We start from the raw sequence: 14,940 nt of genomic DNA, 5'->3' as shown, positions 1-14,940 counted from the left end.
AACTGCTGTGGTGTAAGAGGAATAAAACACGATGGCTCCGTCACACCGCGTGGGCTGTTGATTTATTTCCCTGTATCATTCACGTCCCGAATCGGTGACTGCAGCTTTAATGCTTGGAATTCATACCGACGCTTTAATGCCTCTTATTCCACACGCATATGCGTTCTTTGGAGTAAATAATCATCAGGTGTCGCATGTTCGTGCTCCATATGTCTTCAGGCTGATGTTTCAGAGAGCATCGTATGGTTTCGTAAGCTCTCGCACGGTGCATCTGTTCTCCAGCGTACGCATATGTTATTCAGCAGAAGAGTAAAGCTGGTGATCATCATCCTCATCATCTTCATCGTCTGCGTTCCGTATGACCTGCCACTATGAAGGAAAGAGGGAGCAAGTAAAAAAAAAAAAATGGAGAAAGGGGAGGAGAGAGAGAGAGAGCGAGAGAGAGAGAGAGAGAGGAGGGGTTCGAGCTGAGAGAGAGAGAGAGAGAAGACAGAGAGAAACAGGACACTGAGGATGGAGGATGTTGGTCATGAACTTGCTCTCTTTTTCTCCCTGATGGAAGGATTTTTGGTCTGGAGAAGCTAATCATCACGGTAAGCGCGGGTCACTTCCCATCGCCGAGTTTCTAAAGCTGGACCTATCAGCTTGTGTGTTTGTTTTTATTCCGCGGATGAAAATGATGATGATGATGATGATGATGATGATGATGATTTAGTGCGGATCAGATCAGACGAGCGCGTGGACGTGCCTACGATTCGCACACGGGGATTTTTATTTATTTAATTAATGAATTAATTTAAATGCGTTGTTAACGCGTGGAAGAAGAAGAAAAAGAAGGAGAAGAAGAAGAAAAACCTGCGCATTTGCGTCGCAAACATGCTTCAATAACGCAGACCCAAATCAACACACACACACACACACACACACATACACGCACGAGACATTTACTGCTGCTTTCCTGAAATTTTCTCCCATGTACTGGAATAACGGGATGCATGAGGGGGGAAATGGATTTCTCATTTAAAAGTGTGAAATGGGGAATAACGTGCGCCTGGCGCGCGCCCCTCACGTACGCGTGGATAAAGCGTTGCAGAGAAATTTGCACGTTAATGTTAACCGCGCGTCTCGTATATACCGTGCGTGCTCGCGCGCGCGTCTGAAGCAGTATCTGTTTTAATTGGCATGTATTTTAATTGAGATTTTGTGCAGCGCTGTGCGTTCTGAGGCATGCAGATGTTCCAGTTGTGCACGCCATGCCGTGGTGATGTGTGTGTCACACTGCTGCGCCATGGCTGCACATCGCTGGCCTTGTTGTCTAGACTTAAACTTCCTCAAAGGGAGGCTGATGATTTGGATGTTCATCGTGCGGTGCGTTTTACTGCGGTTCGACCTGTTGTTGCATCGTGTGCTGATGAGGTCGAGGGGTTTTTGTTGTTGTTGTTGTTGTTGTTTGTTTTTACCTGCTGGAGTTGGGAGTTTTTGTCGTTCAACAGCTCTCGAACCTGAACCGAAGGGTTAATGGAAGGCTGTAGAGCTCCTAATTAGCAGGCTGCGATGTGGATCGGACTGGAAGCGACCGGCCGAGGGATTAGAAAGCGAGTCGGATTCGATTCTGAATTCGTAGTCGGATAGTTTGATGCTTCGGGACCGTTTCGGATGGGAGCTTTCCAGAGGAACGGCTCGAGGAACCTTCACAAAGGTTCTCAAGAGGCCATCTTGCCTTGTAGGTCTTTGGTCTCCAGCCCGGCGTGTGGAGATCCTATGCAGCGTGTTTTGTAGCAACTCGACGGGGTGTTGAACGCTGCAGGAAGATGCGTCTTCATTAGGAAGTCAGATGACCACTCTTATAGGTCAGCGTATCGCTCAAAGCTTTAAAGCTTTCCTTTTATCAACTGAAATCGGTGTAGCGTCGTGTCTTCTAGCTGCGTTGGTACAAAGATCAGAGCAGCTGGTTCTGTAACTGTTTTTTGGCTGACGCTTCCTTACCAGAAGGAGTCAAAGTAGCACTGTTTTAGGAGGTTACGAACCCTTGATTATCTAATGAACCCTTAAAGAACCATTTAAAAAAAAAAAAAAGAGTGTACCAAGTTACAAGAAGCTAAATGTTAAACATCTAGGTGTTAAGCAGAAAATAATGAGCAGGAATAATTCACACGTACCCAGTGAATGCACGCACTGTTAAGGGGGAAAAGGTTCTGCAAAGGTTTCTCAAGGGTTCAGTGGATCGTTAAGCGTTCGTGGTTTTCTACGACGCAGAGAGTCGGATTGGAAAACGCATACGGAGGCTTTAAGCGTCCTTTAGAGGGACTACTGAAGAATGTTCTACATTATTAAAGTGTGTAGTTAATGATCTCTGACAGCAGAAAATACAGCGGAGACTTCTAGAAATCTCTGGAAACATCAACGTTCTTTATCAAACATTAACGTCATTAAAAAGCAATCATGCGTCAGTTCTCCACCAGAAACCGTCACTGTTCATAAACGTCAACAGTCTCCATTTATCTTCTATAAATTCTTGGATCTTCCACCAAACACTGGTGCTCTCCAGCAAGAGGCAATTTAATGCTAACCAACCCAATGCTAACGTTCTTCATTCACCACGTCCTTACGTGTTTGCACCAAACGCCAACATTCTCCATCGCACGCTGGTCCACTCACGATTTCCCAACAAACGCCGAAGTACCCCGACATTCTCCTTTCATCAAACACCAACCGCGTTTCTTGGCTTCACACCGGACGTCAACAATCCGTATTATCGTCCAAGCAAAACACCAACGTTTTCCACTATACACCATCCAACATTCAGCGAGCTCTTACATTCTTCACACAACACCAAGAATCTCTATTGTTCTCCATCAGACACCAACGTTCTTCATCGAACATCCACAGACGCCGAAATTCTCCAGCAAACACCAACTTTCCGTTACATTTCCCCCTCAATCGCCAACATTCTACAGTATTCTACGTCAAACACCGACATCTTCTGAGATTAAAAAAAACAAAGATTTCCATCAAGCACCAATGTTCTTCAGTACACCTCAACAGACATCAGTATTTTGCGACAAACACTAAAATTCTCAAGCACTGTCCGTCCAAAGTAACAGGCTCATTCAAATACTACAACTCTCCAGCGTGTTCTCCATCCGTTCTCCGCCAAACAATCTGATTCTCAAACATCGGAACGTACATCAAACATTTCCCAGTGAACATGAAAACTGTTCAGCATTAAGCACTGATACGTTGATACATTTCCCACCAAACTCCAACATTCTCCAGCGTCAATCTCCAACCTTCTTCTCCAGCGTCAATCTCCAACCTTCTTCTCCAGCGTCAATCTCCAACCTTCTCCAGCGTCAAACTCCAACCTTCTTCTCCAGCGTCAAACACCAACCTTCTTCTCCAGCGTCAAACACCAACCTTCTTCTCCAGCGTCAAACTCCAACCTTCTTCTCCAGCGTCAAACTCCAACCTTCTTCTCCAGCGTCAAACACCAACCTTCTTCTCCAGCGTCAAACTCCAACCTTCTCCAGCGTCAATCTCCAACCTTCTTCTCCAGCGTCAAACACCAACCTTCTTCTCCAGCGTCAAACTCCAACCTTCTCCAGCGTCAATCTCCAACCTTCTCCAGCGTCAAACACCAACCTTCTTCTCCAGCGTCAAACTCCAACCTTCTTCTCCAGCGTCAAACTCCAACCTTCTTCTCCAGCGTCAAACACCAACCTTCTTCTCCAGCGTCAATCTCCAACCTTCTTCTCCAGCGTCAAACACCAACCTTCTTCTCCAGCGTCAATCTCCAACAGGTTCTTATTTCCCCCCAAAACCAACATGCCTTTATCAAACACCAAAATGCTCCAGTAAACTCCAACAGGTTCTTAGCGTGTACACCAAAAAATAAAGCATGCCTTCATCAAAGACTAAAATTCACCAACTTGGTCCATCAAACACCAATCGGTTCTTGAATTTTCTACCAAAACCAACATTCTTTAGCAAACACCAAAATGTACCGACGTGCTACATCAAACACCAACAGCGCCTTACTTACTCCATCTTACTCCCAAACATGCTCAATAAACACTCAAATTCTCCATCCTGGTGCATTCTCCATCAAACACCGCTTCGATACACAACATTCTCCATCTCTTTCAAGCTCTCACTTTGTTCTAGAACGTTCTAGAAAAAAAAATGATCGACCGAGTAAATATCCCAGAGTGAAAGGTTCTACACACCCAGTCTGTGTTGGTGCTGGTGCTGGTGTTGATTGGGTTAGTGTGTCCTGTGACTGTAATTAGGTCGAGAGCACACAGGAAGGGAAAGCGAGCGCTTGCACAAAGTGGAGGAACTCGTCCTTCGAAGACGAGTTCCCTTGGCAACTGGCGTTTCGGAATGTCAGACGAACAGATTCATTTAAAATACGACTGGTTTGCGGAGACGCGCAGGGAGAAAAACGGCAGCGCTGCTGGTAAACACCACGTTTCCTTCTGCTGGTGTTGCAGAGATTAGCGAGTGTCGTGGAGGCGTCGCTGCTCCGAAGAGACTTTAATCCGATGAAACCTCCACGCCTCATGGCTGTGTTTAGAAATCCGCGCTAATGTGAAGGAACAGTTTTAAAATGCTGCGTTCGCCGGCCGTCGGTTTTTATCTGCTGCTCAGTCGGAGGTGAACGCTCTAGCCAGATTTATGAATAATTCTGTTAATGACCTCATCGCTCCCGATTTGTCTGCTCCTCGCCGTCTGTCCCCTCCGGCCTCCTACGACCGTCTGCATACGCGATGACATCCAGATCGCGACAAACTCCGCACCTAGTGCGGCGTTTTCCTCCGTTTTCTCCTAAATGAGCTGTAAATAAGCAGATCGTGATTAAAGGGGCGACGCCGGGAAGTGACGGATGAAAATGGCGTGTAAGTGGGCGGAAATCAGGGTGATGGAGAATCAGCATACTCGACTCACACACACACACACACACACACACACACACACACTCTAATCCCTACAAGCTCTTAGATGAACATTCACGTGTTTGGTAGTTTAGTGTGAAATTAGCGTCACATCATCACAACATTTATCTCTTCTCTTCTTATCTCACACTGCTTTGTGTGTTCTGGATGTATGTAGACGTAATATTGTATATTTGGACGTTTAGAACCGGCGCTTCAACCAAGTGACTACGTGATTTTTGTTTGTTTGTTTGTTTGTTTGTTTGTTTGTTTAGCTTGCTCGCTAGCACGTCGAGGAGCCCAAATGAAAACAAGAAGAGCAATCCGTAACAGCCGCAGTAACAATAATGATCATTATCTGAATGATGGAAATGATCAAAACTGATGAATTATAAAGGCAAGATTAGAAAATATAAAAATACATAATCATTTAAAAAAATAATAATAATAATAAATGAAAATAACTTAATAAATAAACTCCAAGTCACGTCTCTGTGGTATTTTTTATTTTTATTTTTGGAATGAATGAATGAATAAATATAAATAATATAAAAAGTAGTTTTTTTCCCAACCATTTGATGCTATAATTATAATATATTATGTATAATAATATTGTTATGAAACACTCTCATAATCATAATAATAATAATAATAATAATAATAATAATAATAATAATAATAATAATGGAAGAAACTGTTAAAGGCTAAAATAATAAATGAACTCCATAGCATGTCTCTGTGGTATATTTATTTGGAACAAACAAACAAATAAAAAAACAAATAAAAACATGAGATCAATCATTTATTCATAATTTATTTATTTATGCATTTATTTATTTGTGGGTAAATACTTTAAGTTTATTCATCTTTACCGTCATGTTTTGCTCTTTAGAATCTCACATATCTTTACCTTTATAGATAAACCCTTAAAGTATTAAAGTATTAACCTTAAACTGTAGTTCCTCCGACCGTCTGATGCTGAAGTCCCGCTGCGGATCGTTGTTCTAAATAACAATTTTACACGTTTCAGGTCTTCATTTCTTTATTAACGTGTCGTTTTTCCTGCAGAGCGCCTTCAGGGGACAACACGGAAATGACATCATGAACTAACATTTAAATAATAATAATAATAATAATAATAATAATAATAATAATAATAATAATAATAATAAATTTGTTTGTTTAAAAATAAAAAAAAGACTGCCTCTGTTATCGTCGACATTTAAACCCTGCTCCTGACACGCCATAATATTTAGGGAAATAAATCAAAGGTGGAGGTTTAATTAATGAAGTAATCAGACTGAAGAGACGTTTAATTATAAATCCGGTTTGTTTACTCATCCACAATTAGTATGATGATCTCATGTACACACACACACACACACACACACGCACACACACACACACACACGTGTGCACACATGCACATGTGAGAAAAGGTTTAAATGTCTTGCACACCTGGCCCTGAGTCCACACACACACACACACACACACACACACACACACCTGAACCCCTCAGCTGAAACACATCACCTCTAAGCTGTAAAATATCCATCTCCGCGCTCGCTCTGTCATCTCTGCTGGAAGTGAGTGACGTGAAATCGGCGGCGTGTCGCTCAGCTCCGAGCCCTGGACGGAGATTAGAGACTCAGGAGGACATGAAGTGCGTCTCTGTGTGTGGAATCGGGCCGAGCCGAGGCTGATGACATCGCGGGTAACGTTGTGGGAGATTGGCACGAGGCTTGGCTCGGCTCAGCCTGAATCTCGAATCCCTCAGGAACCGAAATCCACGCTCGGCTTGGCTCGGTTTCCGGCACTGCGGCCTGGAGAACGCAGGCGTGCGCTGCTAAAGCACGCTTTCACGTTTCCTACAGAAACCAGGAACTTCTTCTTCCTTCACACTGCCTGATACCAGATACACATCCGTGTGTGTGTGTGTGTGTGTGTGTGTGTGTGTGTGTGTGTGTGTAAGTGGACTTCATGTTTAGTGTGCACTCCTCTGAGGTCACTACGTTGTTTTTCAGTTTTCTGGCAGCTTCGTATTCGTTCCAGTTTCCATGGACAGTTTTATCCGTGCGAGAGTGTGGTTCTGAAACGCGGTTCCGAAACGCGGACTCGGATCGGGAGCAGCCGATTTCATACAAAAATCTACATTATAATCTTTTATTTTTTAAATTCATTATTATTTATTCATTAATATCATTAATAAACAAGCATTACATTTATTTATTAATTTTTTACATTTTTAAAAATTTTTTCTCATTTTTGTTTTTAAGTATTATCTTTTTTTCCACTCTAAATTTTTTTTTAAAACGGAAAACAAACAAAAAAAAAACTTTTTTTTTCTTTTCTTTTTCCGTTTTATTTCCGCAAAACAAACACGTATCGTTTCATATACGCATAAATAAAACAATCATTCAGATTTCAAGTTCAAGACTTTTACTAAACGTCTACAAAAGTCATCTGTGTATCGTCGGTTCAGTCCGTACGTGTTTTGAAAATGAATTGAAAGCATTTTTTTTTTGTTCTATTTTAGCAGAAAATCTACACTCTAAACATGATATTTGAGAATGTTTCCGAATGTGGATTCATCAGATGTTACGTGGAATATTTTTTAGAGATATTTAGAAAGAAACAGTTTTCCTGTTAGTTTGTTAGCACCTATAATCTATGATAAATATCGTATGTAACGTAAATATCTTCACGTATGGCTGTAATGTAGCGTGATAGGATATATTTCCGCTACACTGCCCACTCCTACGCGCCAGCATTAAACATTTGAAATAAATTCGGTCATGATTTGCTCTGTTTAATTCATTATTTCATATTAAAGCTGCGGTACGTAACTCTCAAAATCGTTTCCAGAAATGATGTCAAACACACCGCGGCTGTAACTTGCCATTTGGACACATAATGGATCATCTTCACTTTTTTACTGCGGAAAGTTTTTACATTTATTCCAGCTCAGAATTAACCCCGCCCCCTAGCTAGAACAGAACCCTATCTGGCCCGCCCATTTTCCTTAAAAGGCAAGTCGTTTCAGCAGGTGTGCTGGCTTTTATAGAGCTGTTATGGGAAACTATCGGACGCCTGTGTGGCGTAATGTGGACAGATGTGAAGCGGGGTCACTGTCAGCACCTCAGACTGGATTTATTCCTCTTACGCCACTCTAATTTTTTTGTATTTATTAAAGAAGAACTCGATACCGTTTATCCATCTATTGTCACGTTTAACGTTGCGGAACGTCTGCGAAACAAGTTCTCACTCACGTTATAAACGCAGCTATAAACGGTCGTCCCTCACCGTCCACGTTTCATGTGAATGAAATCTGTTGCTATAGAAACGGTGACGTATTCGAACGAGCACATCCGTTAGAAACAACGCCGTGATTTGCGGCTGCGCTACTGTCAGAGCTGCGGTTATAGAAAACCCGTCTGACCAATCGGAGTACAGAATTCCGCCGCGCCGTGGCGTGGAGCCGTGTATTGTTTGTACGGTCGCTTCTCGGCGCACGCTGACTCCAGTATCAGAGGTTGACATTTGGACAGAAATCCAGCAGGACGTCTCCGACCTTCACTCGTCTCCCGCAGGACGGAACCTGACACGAATTAGCAAGAAAATCAAATCTACTCGGGCTGATAATCAGTTCTACGATGTGTCACGATATATGATGTATGATATTGTTGTCATGGACACAAGGGCGTTATTAGACTTTATAATCGTGGGTTCTTCAGGCACTCGTGTAGTTGGACAATCCTGAGGAATCACGGGAGACAAGTGGACAGAAATGGACTAACATGATTGTTGTTGTTTTTTTGTTTACCTTTATGCTCACCTCTTTTTACTGATGCCAGAAATAAGGAAGATTAGGCTGTATGGAAGAAAAGGACAAAGAAATACCACAAAGTAATTATTGTTTAAATTTTCTTTTGCTGCTTTAAATCTTTCTCTGTTTATGTGCACGATTACATTAAACTTTGCATTTTCTTCTTCTTCTTCTTCTTCTTCTTCTTCTTCTTCGTAGTAGTAGTAGTAGTAGTAGTAGTAGTAGTAGTAGTAGGATTAATTTTTTCTGTTTTGTTTATTTATATTTTTATTCTTCCATCCTGATCGATCCTACACGTGTCATTACTGTTCTTTTTACACAGTGGTGTATTTAAAAAAAAAAAAAAAAAAAAAAAATCCTCAAAATTCTCTCTAGAAATATTTTTTGTAAATAAATAAATAAATAAACAATAATAATAATAATAATAATAATAATAATAATAATAATAATAATAATAATAATAATAATAATAATAAAGATCTCTTCAAGGAATAATTTCCAAACGTTTAAAAATAGTCCAAATAAATGTGTGATGAAAATCTTGCTCTTAATCATTAATCTCATCATGAAAACATGACGTGAATGTAATATTTATAATAACAGATCTATTATGAATAATATATATATATATATATATATATATATATATATATATATATATATATATATATATATATATATATAGTAAATATGGAAATACTAAGATAGATGATAGATAGATAGATAGATAGATAGATTATGAGTGAAATATGTTGTTGTTTAATAATTAGTTGAATTAAAACTGAATGAAATAAACGTGTTTTTCTTTTCCTCTAAGACGTGGACGCGATTTGAGCGGAAACAGAAACGGTGTGAAGACAAATCTGGTGTTTTTGAGGAAAAAATATACAGAGCTTGTGAATATATATATATATATATATTCCATAGGAAAATATTTGTAAAAACAACAACAACAACAACAACATACATATATGAGATATAATACGAGAGCAAATCCTATATATATATATATATAGTAGGAAAATGCGAATTTTTTCCACATTTCTTCCAGGTCTGGTGGGGCTGAGGCGCGTTCGCTGTGTGAACTGCTCCTTTAGTTTTATCTCTGACTTGTGAAGGTTGTGAGTTTAAATCCCGGCTCGGCTCTTGGATTCTGCTTCACCTGTAAATCGTTTTTGGATAAAAGCGTCTGTCCGATGAGTAAATCTGTAGACTGGGGCTGCGTCCAGGACGCCATTACACCATCAGGAAGCGTCTCCGGTGTTAATACACGCGACTCGACTTCTCCACTTCCAATAAATCTCACAGCGCAGTCGGTGAAAATGCACACTTCTCTGGCCCAGGCTCAAGCTGGCGTATAAAAATGTGCTTTGTGGCCATGAATAAAATTACAGTCAGGTCAGATGCAAGAGATTTAAATAATAATAATAATAATAATAATAATAATAATAATAATAATAATAATAATAATAATAATAATACAATTAAAATAGCACACGTGTCCATTTAAATCCAGAGTTATTACAGTACATAATACAAGGTGAGAAATGAATATACATATTATAAGCAATTAATTAATTATATGTTGTTGTTTTTTTAATTAAACAAATAGGTGTAACAGGAATAATGGCACTTTAAACAGGAAGTGCAGAGAAAAAAAAAAAGCAAAAGTATAAAATGAAGCGTTATTGTGAACGACGTGATCTCATTTCTTGATCTAATTCTCTTTTTTTGCACCGATATACCGCACGATCGCCTGTATTTTTACCGCGTTTAAGTGTTAAAGCGCACCTATTATGGTTTGAAACGTGCCTAATTTTGTTTAAAGCTCTCGTACGTGCATCCGAGGTGAAAAAAACACTTTAACGTGCTCATCATTTAAACCGCAGCGTTACCGTTATTCCCCCCAGTGTCACAAACGACTCGTTAAATGATCCGTTCGAAATGATTCGTTCTAAACTCCTCCTTTCAGAGAGCTTACTCTGCTCTGATTGGTCAGACGTCCCAGTCTGTCGTGATCGATCTACCGCTGTCAGTGTATTTCAAAAAGGAAACGCCCACTACCGTAACGAGTCTCAGCTTTTTTGTTACAAACCTACGTAGCTTAGTACAGGAAGGAATCACTGACGAGTCGTCTCAGCTGTTCAGAATCGGTTCCGTCTTTGGCGAGTCGGTAAGTCCGTTTGTCCTGCGCTTTGGATTTTGAAACTTCGCAGACGTTTTTTACGTTCACAAACAGCCACGTGTATAACACACTACGTGAAAGGTCATATCTGAAAAACCATCATAGGTGCGCGTTAAATTCATCACAAACAAGTAGAATATTACTTCCGTTTACATACTGTTTACAGTGTTTGTGTCGCGGTGTTCATTATTCTACATGTAGAATCTCCATCAGTCGCTGGAGAGTTGCCTGAACATTCGATTATAAATATCATTTTAAAAATCAATCAATCAATAACATAATAGTTATTAGTTAAAACAATACATTTCGACAAATATTTAAATAATGAATCGAATAGTACGCATTATGAGAATTATTAAAAGAATGCAGTCTGCCTAGTTTTATTATTAAATGCTAAAAGTAAAAAAGAAAAAAGTACGAATAAAGGATTTTACGAGTCTGTAGTCAGCAGCTGCGGAACACTGAGGGGTCGGGAGTTTTATGCTCTCAGGAGCGTAAAAGTAAAAGGGCACTTTGGCACTTTTCTTCACTCTCCTCGTGGAATACCCTCGGGACGTTTAGCGAGGCCGCGGCTGATGATTTGGAACGCAGCTTGTCGGCCGTTCAGGGATGTATGACGAGCATTAACTCTGCACTCACGCTTTTATTTCCCGCCTCGGGTCACTCCGATCGCTACACGTTGATTGCTAGTCCGTGTTACTATGGTTACACCGGTCTAGCTAGCACTAGTGACCTGTTTCTTTCATTTGGCGTGTCCGAACGTGCGTCCCGGGTCTATGTTAACCCGGTTTTAATGATTCGCGAGCGAACGGGGCGTAACGCGGCGTCCCGGGTTGTTCTGGCGTCTTCAGGAGACGTCGGGATTAAATTCACAGTGAAAGAAATCCGGCCGTTAAAACGTTTCTTGGTGCGTTAGCGATAAACGAAGCGACAGATCAATCGGTTTCTGATCTACAGTGCCGTGAAAAAGTATTAGCGACCCATCCTGATTTCTTCTGTTTTTGAGTATATCTCGTACTAAATCGTTTTAGATCTTCAAACGAAGTGCAACGTAAAACAAAGACCCGAGTAGACACGCGATACGGTTTACAGTTATTTATTTACTTATTTATTTTATTGAAGCAAAAGGAAAGTTATCCAACACCTATCACCCATGTGGAAAAACTATTTGCTCCCTTAAACCTAAAATCTGGTTGTGCCGCCTTTAGCAGCAATAACTACAACCGAACCAAATTTTAGCCTTTTTTGAGCCATTCAGAGGTGGAGCGCCTCCTGTGCTTTGGATCGTTGTCTTGCTGCATAATTCAGTTGCGCTTGAGAATGACTGAAGACCGGACATTCTCCTTTAGGATTTTCTGGTAGAGAGCAGAATTCATGTTTCCCTCAATTACTGCAAGTTGCCCAGACCCTGAAGCAGTAAAGCATCCCCACACCATCACACTTCCTCCACCATGCTTGACCGTAGGTATGATGTTCTTTTTGTGGAATTCGGTGTTTGGTTTACGCCAGATGTGACGGGACTCCTGTCTTCCAAACAGTTCCACTTTCCACTCATCAGTCCACAGAACATTCTCCCAAAAGGTTTGAGGATCATCAAGGTGTGTTTTGGTGAAATTCAGACGAGTCTTAATGTTGTTCTGGGTCAGCAGTGGTTTTCACCTCGCCACTCTTCCATGGAGCCGTGTTCCCCCAGTGTCTCTCTGATCGTGGAGTCATGAACACTGACCTTTATTGATGCAGGAGAGGCCTGTAGGTCCTTTGATGTTGTCCTTGCCTCTTCTGTGACTTCCTAGATGAGTCGTCGCTGTGCTCTTGGAGGAATTTTGGAAGGTCGGTCACTTCTGAGAAGGTTCACTCCTGTGCTGAGTTTCTCCGTTTGGAGATAACGGCTCTCGCTGTGGTTCTTTAGAGTCCCAGAGCCTCTGAAATAGCTTTGTAACCCTTCCCAGACTGATGTACTTCAATCACCTTCTTCCTCATCATTTCTGGAATCTAAGCGTAGTGTTACTGGGTAAGACCTTTTAACCAACTCCATGCTGCTGAGAAAGTTGTATGTGAGTGTAGATGTGATTGATCAGGGTTTACAGTAATCAGATCTGGTTGCGTCTCGTCCAGCTGAACCCCATTATCAATGCCGTGTGATAGATTTTGTGAATTAGTAACTACGGGGGCAAATACATTTTCACACAGGCCCAGTTAGTATTGGAGAACGTTTTTTCTTCTTCAGTAAATAACATGATCATTTAAAAAACTGCATTTTGTGTTTACTCAGCTCGCCTTTGTTTTATCTGAGATTCAGTTTTAATTTCTGAAACTATTCATACACAAGAACGGAAGAAATCAGGGTGGGGGCAAATACTTTTTCACAGCACTGTCTTTCAAAAAAGAATTGTGAGAAAAATAATCTGCCACTACTAGCCGGGGTTCTCATTTGCATAACAGTGAGCTCTGCTCGATCTCTGCCTTATCGCATCGCCAGGCCACGCCCCTTTCTCTCTCTGGCTGTATTTTGTCAGGAAACCTGTCACTCTGTGCTTTCGACTTGGCCAAAAAACATAAAAAAAAACAAACAAACACGGCACATTTACGTGCTCGCGAACACGATTAAACTCGCAATTAACCAGAAAATTACAGAAGATAACAATCGAGCTTGCTAGCAATTAGCCGTCAATTATTTTAACAGTCAGAAGAGCCTATAAAAGCACAGCCACAACAGAAATGAGACAAACCTGCCAGGATCATAAACATTTCCCTCAGATGTGCTAATAAATGACTAAAACAAACCCCAACAACACTTCACACAGCGAGAACTATTCTGTAATCACACCTAGCATCGACCGTCGCGGCTAACGCGGCTTCCACGAGAACGTTTCCGCTTTCCGAAGTGCGCTGTTCATTACATTTAGCGGAATGTAAATAAATAAACAGGATCGTGAACGCGCGACTGTATTAAGTGCAACATTTGCCGTCTGTCACTGTAAATTGCGACTCGTTGAAAAATGAACGGCTTCCAGATGCTTCGCTGCGTCGCTTCACTGCTACTGCCGGGGTGAAATCTTAAAGCTTTAACAACAAAAAAAAACCCCAAAAGATTACATTTGATTGAAATAAATTCTTAATAAAGCACAGGCGGTGAAGTGATGCTAAAAAATATTTTTAAATAATATAAAACAGGTGTTAATACAACGTGTGTTCACTTGCGCCGGCGTTGGGATGGAAATCTGTTTTCCACTAAAGGAAGCAGTACCGTAGAAGAAGCGGACGATGATGATGATGATGATGAAGACGACCACGACTGTGTGAGATATTCATCAATCTTAGCAAAAATTTAATCTGATCAGAGATCCTCTGTTTTTACTTCTTACCGGGGATGTAAATCTCCGCGCGCTACGATTTCCATATATGGTCCCGTGTCGTAAACACCGCACGCAGCTCTTCTGCGAATTTAGAAGACGGCGTTACAGCTGCAGCGTGTCCTTATATGGCAACAATTCACTTATCTGCAATTTTCTGATTGGCAATAATACACTACAAGGAAATAATACAATAAAACCACTATTTTCTTACGTTAGAAAAGCGGGGCGTTAACGCTGACGTAGCAAAGCAAAAAAAAAAAAAAAAGCATGTCATATAACCAGGAAGTGCCATTTACGCTTCCTTCTCTGGAAGGAATCACACGGCATGGTGAAGGTCATCATCACAACTGCTTAAAGGGGAAAAATTCGACACTATCGGAGATCAGTTAACGTCGATTTTTTTTGTCCTTTTAAACACGTTGATATATTTTGAGCATTCTGTTAAACGGTAAGCGCTAACCGTTACCACATGGCAACAAAACGCCGTAATGGAACCGTGATACGCAGCAGAAGATGACACTCGGCTTCTCTAATAGGGCGTTTACTTCTCTCCCCCCCCCCCGCATTCGAAGTAAGGAAAACGTCTGTCACTTCAGACATTCTGCAGTTGCACCTTATATCAAAACGTTATGTTAATTC

At 41.0% G+C, this 14,940-nt stretch overlaps 1 protein-coding gene across 1 annotated transcript in view; it reads left to right on the top strand.

The window, feature by feature from the left end:
* Window positions 1-503: 503 nt before the first annotated feature.
* Window positions 504-14,940, top strand: part of lrrc4ba (leucine rich repeat containing 4Ba) — a 57,381-nt gene continuing 42,944 nt past the window's right edge. The window contains exon 1 of the mRNA XM_017495950.3: window positions 504-593. The gene's annotated coding sequence lies outside the window, so the exon portion shown is untranslated. The remainder of the gene's footprint in view (window positions 594-14,940) is intronic.

This window comes from Ictalurus punctatus, chromosome 2 (genome assembly GCF_001660625.3).
Source record: "Ictalurus punctatus breed USDA103 chromosome 2, Coco_2.0, whole genome shotgun sequence".
NCBI classification, from domain to species: Eukaryota; Metazoa; Chordata; class Actinopteri; order Siluriformes; family Ictaluridae; genus Ictalurus; species Ictalurus punctatus.
This window is presented reverse-complemented; position numbering and strand designations above follow the sequence as displayed.